The sequence below is a fragment of the Bufo bufo genome, chromosome 10, assembly GCF_905171765.1.
Source record: "Bufo bufo chromosome 10, aBufBuf1.1, whole genome shotgun sequence".
NCBI lineage: Eukaryota > Metazoa > Chordata > Amphibia > Anura > Bufonidae > Bufo > Bufo bufo.
Genome location: NC_053398.1, coordinates 86576547 through 86589339, shown reverse-complemented (window position 1 = coordinate 86589339; position 12793 = coordinate 86576547). Strand labels below are relative to the sequence as shown.

General features: G+C 40.2%; 1 protein-coding gene across 1 annotated transcript in view; it reads left to right on the top strand.

Annotated features, from left to right (window-relative positions):
• Positions 1-1701: 1701 nt before the first annotated feature.
• The window catches only part of NRXN2 (neurexin 2), a 586635-nt gene continuing 575543 nt past the window's right edge, over positions 1702-12793 (top strand). The window contains exon 1 of the mRNA XM_040409373.1: positions 1702-1790. The gene's annotated coding sequence lies outside the window, so the exon portion shown is untranslated. The remainder of the gene's footprint in view (positions 1791-12793) is intronic.

Here is a 12793-nt window from a genome sequence, read left to right as displayed (position 1 = left end):
GTCTATTGTTGTGACTTAGATGAAGATCAGATCACATTTTATGACCAATCTGTGCAGAAATCCATATCATTCCAAATGGTTCACATACTTTTTCTTGCACCTGTATATAAACCTATGACTTAATATTTTTATTTACAGAATACAGACTGATTAACTCTACTAGATACAAAAGATTGGTTGTTAAAACTCCGTCCTTATTTTCCCATTGGGAAATGTTTAAAGAGGTTGTCAGAGATCAGAATATTGATCACACCTGACACTCAGCACCCCCCACAGATCAGCTGTTTGAAGGTACTAGGGCACTTGTATGAGCACCGTGGCCTTATCATTGCTCACATGGGTTCATCTCCTTAAAGATAGGCCGTTAATATTCTGACCCTGGTAAACACCTTAAGAATTATCAATGGATCTCAATGAGATTTATAGGCTCTATCTAAAGCCATCAGTTTTAAAAGACACATTTTTAAGGAACCTGACCAGATAAAAGTAATTCAAATCTGCTGATTTCAGTAAGATTTACCAGCTATCTCAACCTCCCAACTCATGCCTAATCGACAGGTCCCAGATGAGATAAGCTGCTGCCAGAAATTTCCAGTAGCTGCTTTTTCACCTCATTTGTTGAAATAAACATGCATGGTCAATGGCTGTTTCAAGTGTATGGTAGACTTTAGTCTTTTTGTAGTGTTGGAGGAAACAGGAGTACCCAGTGGAATGTGAAAGAACAGGAAGGGTCATATATCTTCATGCAAATTCTCTTGTCAAATTTAACTCCACTGCATCTAAGAAACCAATGCCAACCCTTGAGCTTAAGTTTCAGAGCACAAGAAAATCTAGTTAATTAAAAATTAAGATTGTTTTTGTAGTAAATTTATTATAATTAATGATATAGAAAGGCTTTAAAAATCCAAAATTAAAGTATGGCTAAAGTCACAGGATACACTGTCACATGAACATTCAACACTATTGACAATTCTGCAAAAATAAGAAGTAAAATGTAAAGTTGTGAAAAATGAGTTGTGAATGTGTGATGGTTATACAATAATATTGTGTTGAAAAAAGTCTGGTTATTTCTGGAGATTCATGTAGAGTATATCTATTGGGTTGGATGCTGCTTTTTCTGCATGAGGACCAAGCCTTATACACTAAAGTACCACAATATAATTCCTTCTTTGTAAGCATCATATATACACTTATATTCCCTCCTGAATTCCTTCCTGATTTGTTGGTCCTTCCTTTGTCTGTTTTCTCTCTCTATCTAGTGCTCTAATAATGCATATTGAATGGTTCCTGAATCTTGAACTTTTTCCTTTCCCCATTTTATTTTGCATTGTCTCTTCTTCTAGCTCTTCATATTCATGCTTCATTTAGCATTTCTTTAACTGGCTTGCAAAGATTATTACACTATTACATCTTGACACTTTCTCTGCTTTATGCTTTCACTTTTTTCTAATATTTACTTCTTCCACATTCCTATTCCATGCTTTTCAGGAAAAGAAGAATATGCGGCTACATTCCGAGGAAACGAGTTCTTCTGTTATGATTTGTCCCACAGCCCAATTCAGAGCAGCGCTGATGAAATTACCCTCTCCTTTAAAACCCTCCAGCGGAATGGACTGATGCTCCATACAGGAAAGTCTGCAGATTATGTCAACCTTTCATTGAAGAGTGGTGCCGTGTGGTTGGTCATCAACCTTGGATCAGGGGCCTTTGAGGCCCTAGTGGAACCCGTCAATGGAAAATTCAATGACAACAGCTGGCATGACGTCCGTGTCACAAGGAATCTTCGGCAGGTATGTCTTAAATGTTTCTTTACTGTAGAATACTTTCATTAGATACATATGCTATCATGAAGTGTTCAATTCTAAACATGATAGGCTTCAGGTACTGGTGAAGGGAAACATTATGCTATAGGCAGCTCCTTTTATCTCTCAAGTGGCCGTAGACGTAACTTAAAGCTGCAATTTTGTATTGCAAAATCTATAAAAGACCCAAAAACTAAAACATTTGCTTCATAATAATGGTCTTCTCATGTGGGGCAGAGGGACTTTTGAGTCACTTCATGCTTCACAGCAACCACAACCTCTACAACTTTGTGTGTGGTAGACTCTAGTTGTAATGCAAAGACCTATGAAATGGGTAAACAGAAAAAGTACATTGTGTAGCCTTCCTCTTTTGTCCATTCTGATCCTGGCATAGCCATGGTCAAGCTGTTATCTTTCTTCAGAAGTGAAATCAATCAGTCAATCACTGGTTTATTCATAACTTATTGGAGAAAATCCCATCACAACTTCACAAGAGGTTAGGGATTTTTCTAGTAATGCTAGGTTCACATCTTCATTTCAATTGGTATTCTGTTCTGGCATAGGAAGAGAATACCAGAATTGATGACTCAGCATATGCAGGAAACCGCCAGCGAACACTGGTATTCTGCCAGACAAAATGCTATTGCAGGCAGAATGCCGGTACTCATGCCGGAAACCCCTTTATATTGAATGGAATCCATTGGACACCAGCAGTGTACGGCCTATACTAGATACTCGAACTTAAACACAAATGTAAGATTAGCCTAAGGCCTACTTCACACATCAGTTTTTTGGTCTGATTTCCATTAGTGATTGTGAGCCAAAATCAGGAGTGGAGGCTACGCAAAACTAAGTTACACTGGAAAGATTTGCACCTGGTTTATGTTTTGACCTGCACTTAGTTTGGCTCACAATCACTGATGGAAATCACTGACCAAAACACAGGTATTTTATCTAGGCCTCAAGGTTTTAAATTTTTATAAAACGTGCCATTTAAAGGGAATCTGTCACCATGAGAATGCAGTGTGCTCTTCAAGCAGCATGTTATAGAGCAGGAGGAGCTGAGTATAGTCATATGGAAAAAGATTCACTACAACTTGTAATTTATTCATTTAAATCTCAGCTCTTATGCTTAGGAGTCATGTGGTCGGTCCTACTGAGTGGTTGACAGCCTTCCTTCTACACTTAGCTATTCAGCTAGCTGTCAGTCACTGAGTGCCTCTGCCCACATGACTCCTAAGTATAAAAATAATGAGGTTTAAATGAATAAACTGCAAGTTTTTGTTGATTTTTTTTTTGCCAACAAAACTAAATATCAATCTACTTGCAACATGCTGAATGCAGATTGCACTGCATTTTCATGGTGACAAGTAGGGATGAGCGAATCGACTTCGGCTGAAACATCCAAAGACGATTTGCATAATACTTCATTAGAATACTGTACGGAGCGAGTGCTCCGTACAGTATTAGAATGTATTGACTCATATGAGCCGAAGTTATTATTTCCCGAACTCGGGTTCGGTTTCAAGTGGTACGTTGGGAAACGCAGGAAACACTTTTTTACAGTAGAAATTGATTTATGAAGTTATTATGTGAAGTCTCGCGAGACTTTGCGCAGTAATAACTTCGGCTCATATGAGCCAATACATTCTAATACTGTAAGGAGCAAATCGTCTTTGGATGTTTCATCCGAAGTCAATTCGCTCATCCCTACTGACAAGTTACCTTTAATTTTCCGTGGATTGCATGCCAAAAACAAACAATTCATTTGAACACAGTTGTTACCTATGGTGTATATGTTGTATGGCACAAGCTGGACAACATGTTTAACGCCCGTGGGAAGATGCTTGTAACAAATTGGGATCAGATGCTGCAGACTCTTACTGTATGCTAATATTATATAATGAGAAGTGAGAGTACTGAATACACATCAACAGTACCAAATCTGCCGGTGTCCAGTTGTTTTCCATTTATGTTAAGGCCTCTTTACATGGACAACTGTGCAGACAATTATCGGGAACAAACTTTTCAGGTGGGAAGTGCATTTACATGCAGCAATCATCGCGTCTATATGGGCAAGAGTGATCATTATTTACATTACTTGACCCTACAAAGATTAATTTTTTCTGGGCAGAAGATCCCTGTTTACACAGCACAATCTGCTATCCCGAAATGATAATTTAGGTGTCTACATCAATGATGCTTTCATCTGATGTGATCGGGCAATCAGGAAGGAAAACTTGTAGGAATCTTTCTTTTCTGAGTATTGCCCTAATTTGTATCCCCTGTAAAGGGGCCTTAACTGAGAATTGATGGGGGGGTGGGGATGTACACACTCGTTCACATATTTCCTATATATTGTTCACTCTAGCTGTGTAGCTATAAACATGCACACATGCTTGATCCAAGTGAACATGTTTATGGTGGAGTTGGCTGATCACGTTACAGAAAACAAAAGCTTTCAAAAGCCTAATATCGATTTCTAAATGTTTATTACCGGTATATTTTAATATAAAATTTGGATTTCAATTAAAGGGGTTATCCGAGACTGAAAACTGTCCCCCATATGCCCTGGCCCCTCACATTGAATATACTCTGAGCTCCCCGCGCCGCTCCTGGTCCCCACACCACCACTGCTGCTTCTCCCTGTGCGTGGATGAAAACATCCGGTGTCCAGCGTCACCCACAATGCTAGGGAGGCTCGTCCCTGTCATGTCTGCCATTGGCTGTTCCACCCGACACTGGATGTTTTCATCCGTGCACAGGGAGACGCAGTATATTCAATGTGACGGGCCCGGGCGTATGGTGGACCCCCATTAACTTTCAGAGTTATAATCTGTCTATCTATTATCTATCTATCTGTTTTTATTCTCATTATAAAAAAGTATTGTTTTAATTACCAATATTACCATGCTGTGTTTAAATGATTAAGAAATTCTGGAACATGCATTGACAAGTTAAATTTAATTCGTTAAAATTTATATTTTTACCACAGGTAAACATGGTGAGATTAAGTTTACGTTTTGCTTCTTATATGTTTTTTTTTTTAAACCAATTCCTTAATTAAAACCACTGGCATTCTGTTCCTTAAAGGGGTTTTCAGAGGTGGTCAAATAATTGCCTAAGGCTGCGTTCACACGGGCGAGATTTCCGCGCGGGTGCAATGCGGTAGGTGAACGTATTGCACCCGCACTAAATCCCGACCTATTCATTTCAATGGGGCTGTTTAGATGAGCGGTGATTTTCACGCATCACTTGTGCGTTGCGTGAAAATCGCAGCATGCTCTATATTCTGCGTTTTTCACGCAACGCAGGCCCCATAGAAGTGAATGGGGTTGCGTAAAAATCGCAAGCAAGTGCGGATGCGGTGCGATTTTCACGCACGGTTGCTAGGAGACGATCGGGATGGAGACCCGATCATTATTATTTTCCCTTATAACATGGTTATAAGGGAAAATAATAGCATTTTGAATACAGAATGCATAGTAAACTAGCGCTGGAGGGGTTAAAAATAAATAAATAATAATTTAACTCACCTTAGTCCACTTGATCGCGTAGCCGGCATCTCCTTCTGTCTCCTTTGCTGAACAGGTACGTCACTCCAGGCATCACATGATCCATCACATGATCTTTTACCATGGTGATGGATCATGTGATGACTGGAGTGACGTCACCAAAGGTCCTTTACCTGTAATTAATGCTCACCACAGGTCCTGTTCAGCAAAGGAGACAGAAGGAGATGCCGGGCTACCCGATCAAGTGGACTAAGGTGAGTTAAATTATTATTATTATTTTTTAACCCCTCCAGCGCTAGTTTACTATGCATTCTGTATTCAGAATGCTATTATTTTCCCTTATAACTATGTTATAAGGGGAAATAATACAATCTACAGAACACCGATCCCAAGCCCGAACTTCTGTGAAGAAGTTCGGGTTTGGGTACCAAACATGCGCGATTTTTCTCACGCGAGTGCAAAACGCATTACAATGTTTTGCACTCGCGCGGAAAAATCGCGGGTGTTCCCGTAACGCACACGCACATTTTCCCGCAACGCCCGTGTGAACCCAGCCTAAGGGGATAATGTGATAAAGTAATCAAAAAATCAATACTTACCCGTTTATTCCCGCACTGTTCCAACACCACCACTATGGTCCTTCCGATTGGTCTCTGTCTACTTGATGTGGAGTATAGGAATGTGGCTATTGCAGACAATCAATGACCTCATCTTATTGTTTACTTATAAGGCCAGTGATTGGCTGCAGTGGGTATAAAGGCACATCCCCACTGCAGCCAGAGACTGGCAATGAGAACCGTAACTTTGGTGCAGAAATGGCAAGAGAATAAATAAGCAATTTTTTGTCCACCTCAGAAAATCCCATTACAGAGAATAGCAACTCAAATATGAAAATAAATGGACGTTGTGTTCACAGTTAGCCTCTCCCAGTAGGATGAGTGTTAAATAAACATTGCTCTTGTGAGATAAAAGAAGAAAAAAAAAACGGTATGAAACCTTCCAAGTAAATCTCCAAACAAATAGCTAAAGCTCAAAGGGGTCTCATTACAGACTTTGATGACATATTTCTAGCATCTGCCACCAATGTCCAATTGGTGGAAGCCTGACCGTTGTGACCTCTGCAGATTACAAGTACAGAGTGGCATTGACACTAGAAAAGTATCATGCCACTTTTTCTCAGAAACCATATGGTCCCTATTGATGACAGAAACCCAAGCATGAGGTATAGAAAAAGCTGTGTGGACATGCACAGCCACATCATTCAAATGACCAGTCACAGTCTTCAGACCCCGATCAATTGGACACTGATGGTATGTATGCTATTGGTGTTTTTGTGAGGGTACCTCTTTAGGCATTAGCTATTTATAAGGTTATCATTAGCATTTATGGCAGTCAACATTTCATATTATATTTGCCTTATCCAGCTATTCAGTTGTGGTGTCCTCTTCCAATCTTGACTAAACAGCAAAAGTTGCTGTGATCTAGGTATCTAGTCCTATATCAGGGTAAGACTACTTTTACACTAGGGTTTTTGCTGGATCCAGCAGGGTTCAACAAAAAGCGCTTCTGTTACGGATAATACAACCATCTGCATCTGTTATGAACGGATCCGGTTGTATTATCTTTAACATAGCAAGGACGGATCCGTCAATGGGGGGCCAATCCGTTTTCGATTGTGGCAGATTGTGGCAGAGAAAACGGATCCGTCCCCATTGACTTGCTTTGCGGGTCATGACGGATCCGTCTTGCTCCGCATCCCAGGACGGAAAGCAAACTACAACATGTTGCGGTTTGCTTTCCGGTAGGAGAAAATACCGTAAAATATTGAAAGTGTGAAAGTAGCCTAACCTTTATTGTTTAGTCAAGATTGGATGAGGACAACACAACTGAATAGCTTGATAGGGCAAATATTTTCTCAGTGTTGCACCTGTTACAATATGAGCCATCACATTTCTGTGGAGTAACTGTCTGAGATTAGAAAAAACATGGATGATTTGTTTCTGAAGCAGTGCCACTCATGCCTTGTGGCTGGTGCTGATATTGCAGCTTGGCCTCATTCAAATCTAGCCTGTGGACCAGAGTGGTAATGTTTCTGGAACAAGCAGCCATATCTTACTGTATTCTAGCATTTTAATTCCCCATAAGTACAAACAGCTGTTATTACATGTGGATCCTTACAGGTCCCAATATTTGTATAGGTATGTGAGATTTACTTCTAACCTTTGTATTTAAGGATATAGTAAATGCTTTGTTGCCTAAAATAACTACTGTTTTTTCTTCTATATAGCCTGAATTATTTATGCCCTGATATGGTGATATTTTAAGTACTATACAAAAAAATACAAGCAGAAATGTTCATGGTCATTCACGTTTTATCTTTTTACCTGTCCTTTTAGCCTTCCATTTAAAATATTTCTGTATCTAGATCCCTTAGCCCTCATTCTTTTTGCTCCACCCCCCTCTGTCCTGATTTCTCTTACTTGCTCCCTCTTCAAATTTTTCTAAATATTTTTCCAAGTGGAATATAGACCTTTCCTCCATTTTTCTAATTCTAGCCTGTATTAGTTTAAAACAGATAGGTGAATTATGGGATGGGGGGGAACCAGGAGGATGAAGGGAAGGGGTAAGCCTCCTTCCTTCTCCCCATTTGTATTATCTTTTTTTTTATTTATTTTTTATTTTTTATTCTCTTTCCACTCGTGATAAAGCATGCAGGCATCGGACATGCTCTGGTAAACAAACTCCATTACCTGGTAGATATCACTCCAATTGTACCCCTGGGGTTTATTCCAGCTCCTGTCTTCTGTTCCGTTCACAGCTCAAATACCAAAAGTCCTTCAACCACTGTACCCTTTCACCTCCCACCCTCAAACTGTATTCTTTACAAAATCCTTACTACCTCTCTTACAAGGAATATCATGATCGTGTTCTATTTCTATATGATTTCATGCTCATGCCTCGGTTATTTATGATTTTTTGTTATTTTCTTTTATAATGTCCGTTCAGAACAATTTCAGTCCATGTTAACGTGTAATTCATATTTTTATCATTATTTTATGTGTCAGTGTAAGACAAGGTTAAGAGGATACATTTACATAAAGACATGGTTTTTACTTGTGTAAACGGTTTAAGATAAATCTATCTAGCAATGTCGTTTATAGCATATAAATAATAATATAAACTCTGTTAGAAAATACATTAAGACTGTAGGCACTTAGTGGCATAAGGCCCAGATTAACCAGAGGTGACTGTGTCATGCTCCTGTACTCAGTGCCTTTCAAAGCTATTACATGTTCCTATGAACATGGAGAGAATTTGCTTACTATTTTCTACTAATAGTCAGTGACTGATGGCGACCCACCGGTTATTTCAGTATTAGGCGGAGGTCTCTGCTGTATGAAGGTTTGTAGAAAGATGGTGTCCTCATGTGGTTAATGTCCTGTGTTGCAGGCTGTACATGGAAGCATTGAGTCCAAGCTGCTGTAGTATATAAGAATTAGTGTATTGGTGTGACAGAAAAGCTTCACTACATGGATGCATCGCTGCTAGTGTTGGGTGGTGCGGGTGTGTGCTGTCACTGGGTACCGGTACAGCATGAGATCTGTGGGGAAAGTAATGAGTGCATTTAATAACGGGATATTGTATGCGTCCTTTGTGGACAGACATCATACATTTATCTACATAAAGGACTGGAGTCGGCCATTGGTAGATGCACACGTGCACTTTGTTCAGGGGCTGAGTGACATCGTGTGGTGATGTTACATAGTGCCATGGCATGGAGACAGCGGCACACAGGGATGCACTAAGTGTATGGCATAGTAAGGGATGTCGCTACAGGATTCTGTCTTCATTTTGAGTATTGTTTTGCTCATTCTTGCATCATTTTCTATATTTTTAGTTTCCCTTTATCGACTGCTCTTCCTTGTCGCTCTTCTCCCCCTTCTCTATAACCTCACTGACTCATGCACATACTCTCCCAGCATTAAACACTGCTTACAGTATTACTGGATGGGCTGATGGAGGGTGGGGTCTCTCATGGCAGCCTTTCATGTAGGATTTGGGCTGGGGGTCCTCAGGATAACAGTGGTCTTCTCATTCTTCTCAGATTATCACGCAGATGTCTTGCACTGACTCCTACACCCATCTTTTCTAACCCAACCTCTCTTTTGTTGTGTCTCTATAGGCTGCCATTATAGATCGCCCTCCTTCTTAGACAATGCATGCTATCAGTGGGAGGGGGCTGCAGCTGTGCATGCATTAACACCAGCCATTCCCTTCACATTAACCCCTCTTCTAACCTCACTAACATAACCCTTGTCCTCCCCACATGCTCTAATATCTCTTTCTCTTCTATACTAATCATTCCAAATTGAAAGATGAGACAAACATTTCTCCATCTTATTTTTGGTGCGTCTTCCCCAGACACTCTTTCATTTTTCTGTCACATATTAATGTAGTACATTTCCTAGGGGCTCTCGGAGTTTTCCACATCTCACCCTCATAGATCTCTTACACTGTAGTAGCGTTGCCATTTCACTATTTATTTCCCGTCAGACCAGTCTCTCTACCTGTCTCTATTCCACTCATTTGTACTGTTGGAAATACACCTGGCCGCTGTCTCTCAACCAGCATGGGGCTTCAGCACGCAGCGAATGGACCTCCCCTACCACCATTAACTTCATTAACTGCATGCCTGACAACTTAATACCTCCCTGGCCACAGATATGGCGTGTCTGTTTGGTCATGGAGGTATTAACTGCATGATCCTACCCCCCTCCTGCATGTCCCCTCTCTTGTGATCTGTGACATGTTTAACTTAAGGTTTGATTACTAATAAACTGAAATCTAATTAATGACTTGTTTACTAATCAACATTTTTGTGTCTGGTCTGTTCCTCTGAGGGGGTCCACTAACTTCTCACTAATACTATACATCTCTCCCTGTACCTCCCTAACTATCACCCCCGTCCTTTTACCGCAAAGCTTCTCCCCTTTCCTAACTCTAACCTGTAACCGTAATCCTTTCCAATTATGGGGAGACTTTGGAAGGACACTGTGCTGGTGTATACATATTTATTAACGTGGGTTTCTATACAGCCTCAAGGCAACTGTATTGCAGCTATTTCTCAGTTATCAACAATAAAGTAAATGATCAGATCTTTTATTACATTCAAACATCGCAGAACAGATGTAATTATTGCTAATTCTATTAAGAGATTTTGTTCCAGTTTAATATGCACTAAAGGGATATTACTAAGCAAATAAAAGGTTTTTTTGCAAAATTTTTTTTAATAACTTCAATTATTTATCTACTCCCCAAGATTTTCAAAAATCTTGAATGCAGCCATTTATTTGCTCACTTCCCGTGGAGGGAAACTTGTCCCTGGCATGTGACGGATATATAGGTACAAGTACAGTTATCAGGGCTGCATCTTGTAATGCGCCCAGCAGCAGCTTTATGTGCCTCACATGAATGGGACAGGTTTTCATCACCTGGACTAGTGATATCATGAAGGCTCCCATGAAATGGCTGCAAGAAGATCTTGAAAACGAGAGGCTTTATTTTCTTATTAACTGCAATAACCCTTTTAGTAAATTGCTGTTAAGGTGTTTATTGTATGACTGATGCGAGTGATGCTTGAGAGTCAGGATTCAAGTCTTCTTTTAAAAATTCCACATCTGTGTGTTGTATTCATTGATATACTATTCACCTATACTGTTGCAGGCAAAACATTTCAGTTACGATCACACGTTCAGGTTTTCTTATGCAGTTTTTGAAGCCAAGACCAGCTGTGGATTGAAAAAGAGATGCAGGGGTCATTTGTGAAACAGAAGTATGACTAAATTAGGTCCTTTGGGCTATAATCTGCAACTTCTCCCTGCTCACACCAGCTCTAAAAAGGTGGGTGGGCGGGGAAGGCCTGGCTTAGGTGTAGAAAATGGTCTAAATGTGAGCCAGCTAGGAAGCTGTCTTACATTTAGAAGGGGCGGTGGATACGCCAAAGTTATAAAGAGGTCTGTGCCTCTACATAACTTTGGCAGAGTCACAGTGCAGGATCTTATTAAGGCTACATGCACACGACCATATGTGTTTTGCGGTCTGCAATTGCCATCCATATGCCATCCGTTTTTTTGGGCGGATTCATTGTAACAATGCCTAAAACAAGAATAGGACATGTTATATTTTTTTTGTTGGGCTACGGAATGGACATACGGATGCTGACAGCACACGGTGTGTCGTCCGCATTTTTTGCGGACCCATTGAAATGAATAGGTCTGCATCCTATCCGCAAAAAAAAAGGAACGGACACAAAAACAAACAACGTTCGTGTGCATGTAGCCTAAGACTGGTATCTAAAACGCCAGTCTTAATAAATGTTCCCCGTAGTACCTATTTTTAATGCTGTCTCTCCTTTTATGATCCATTAGTAACTTTGGCTCAAAAACTGCATAAAAAACCTGACCGTGTGGCAACACCCTTTACTATACAGCTTCTGTATTTGCAGGAGTTGTTCAGGTAGATCGTCTATAACCACCACTCAGTCTCATAAAAAAAGTGTGTGATCCACCTGAAGCTGCTCATACACATCCAAAAATAGGCCAATGACTATTTGGATGTCAGACTCCCCTTTCTTGCTGAAATACCCTGTATTCCATGTACGAGATGGATTCTTGGTTAATGCTGGCAAAACAACATCTATAGCTAAAATTACAACATCGATGGGCAGCTTAGGGCTGTCCATAAACAGGTAGGTACCCATAGAAAAGAAGAGATTATGAGTGACACAGCAAGACTTTTGCTTTGTGAATTTGTGTGCATTTAAAAGCATGCTCCATTTCCCAGTGAAGTGCAGGCTGCTGGTCACTTGTTCTGAAAACACAAATGATATTTGGGATGTGGTTTGAGTAAATATACAGTAAGGCATGCCAATAAAACTCATTTAGGCTGGGGACTTTCACATGCTTCCCCTGCCATTACTGTAGGACAATACAAAGTCAAACAGAAATATGCTGTGTTACGGAGGAAGAAGTAAACAAATTCAAGAAGAAGTTTAAAAAGATAGAGGCTTTAAAGTCAAGGGTGTCCTAGGTGACTCCAAAAAGTTCCATTTGTTCATGTACTAACTGAAATTAAATATGAAATTTAGTTAAAGAGGTTGTCCACTTTCTGGGTACTGTAGTGGGACCAACATAGCCTCTGTTTAAATTCTGCACCATTTTCTAATAGTCATGCCCCCTTGTTTACAATGACCTTTGTGCGGTTCACACAGATGTCCTGACCATAAAATGGCTGCTGATGGAAGGTCATGGGACCTCTATGTGATGCCTCCTGCATCCACATACACCACACCTGCCATCTGCAATTGTTCTGTTGGGAGTTTAGTCAGGTGCAGTGTGTTTGAATAGGCATCATATGGATTTGATTTCCATGGTCACATGATCCTCCATCAGCTTCCATCTTATTGACAGGAACTCT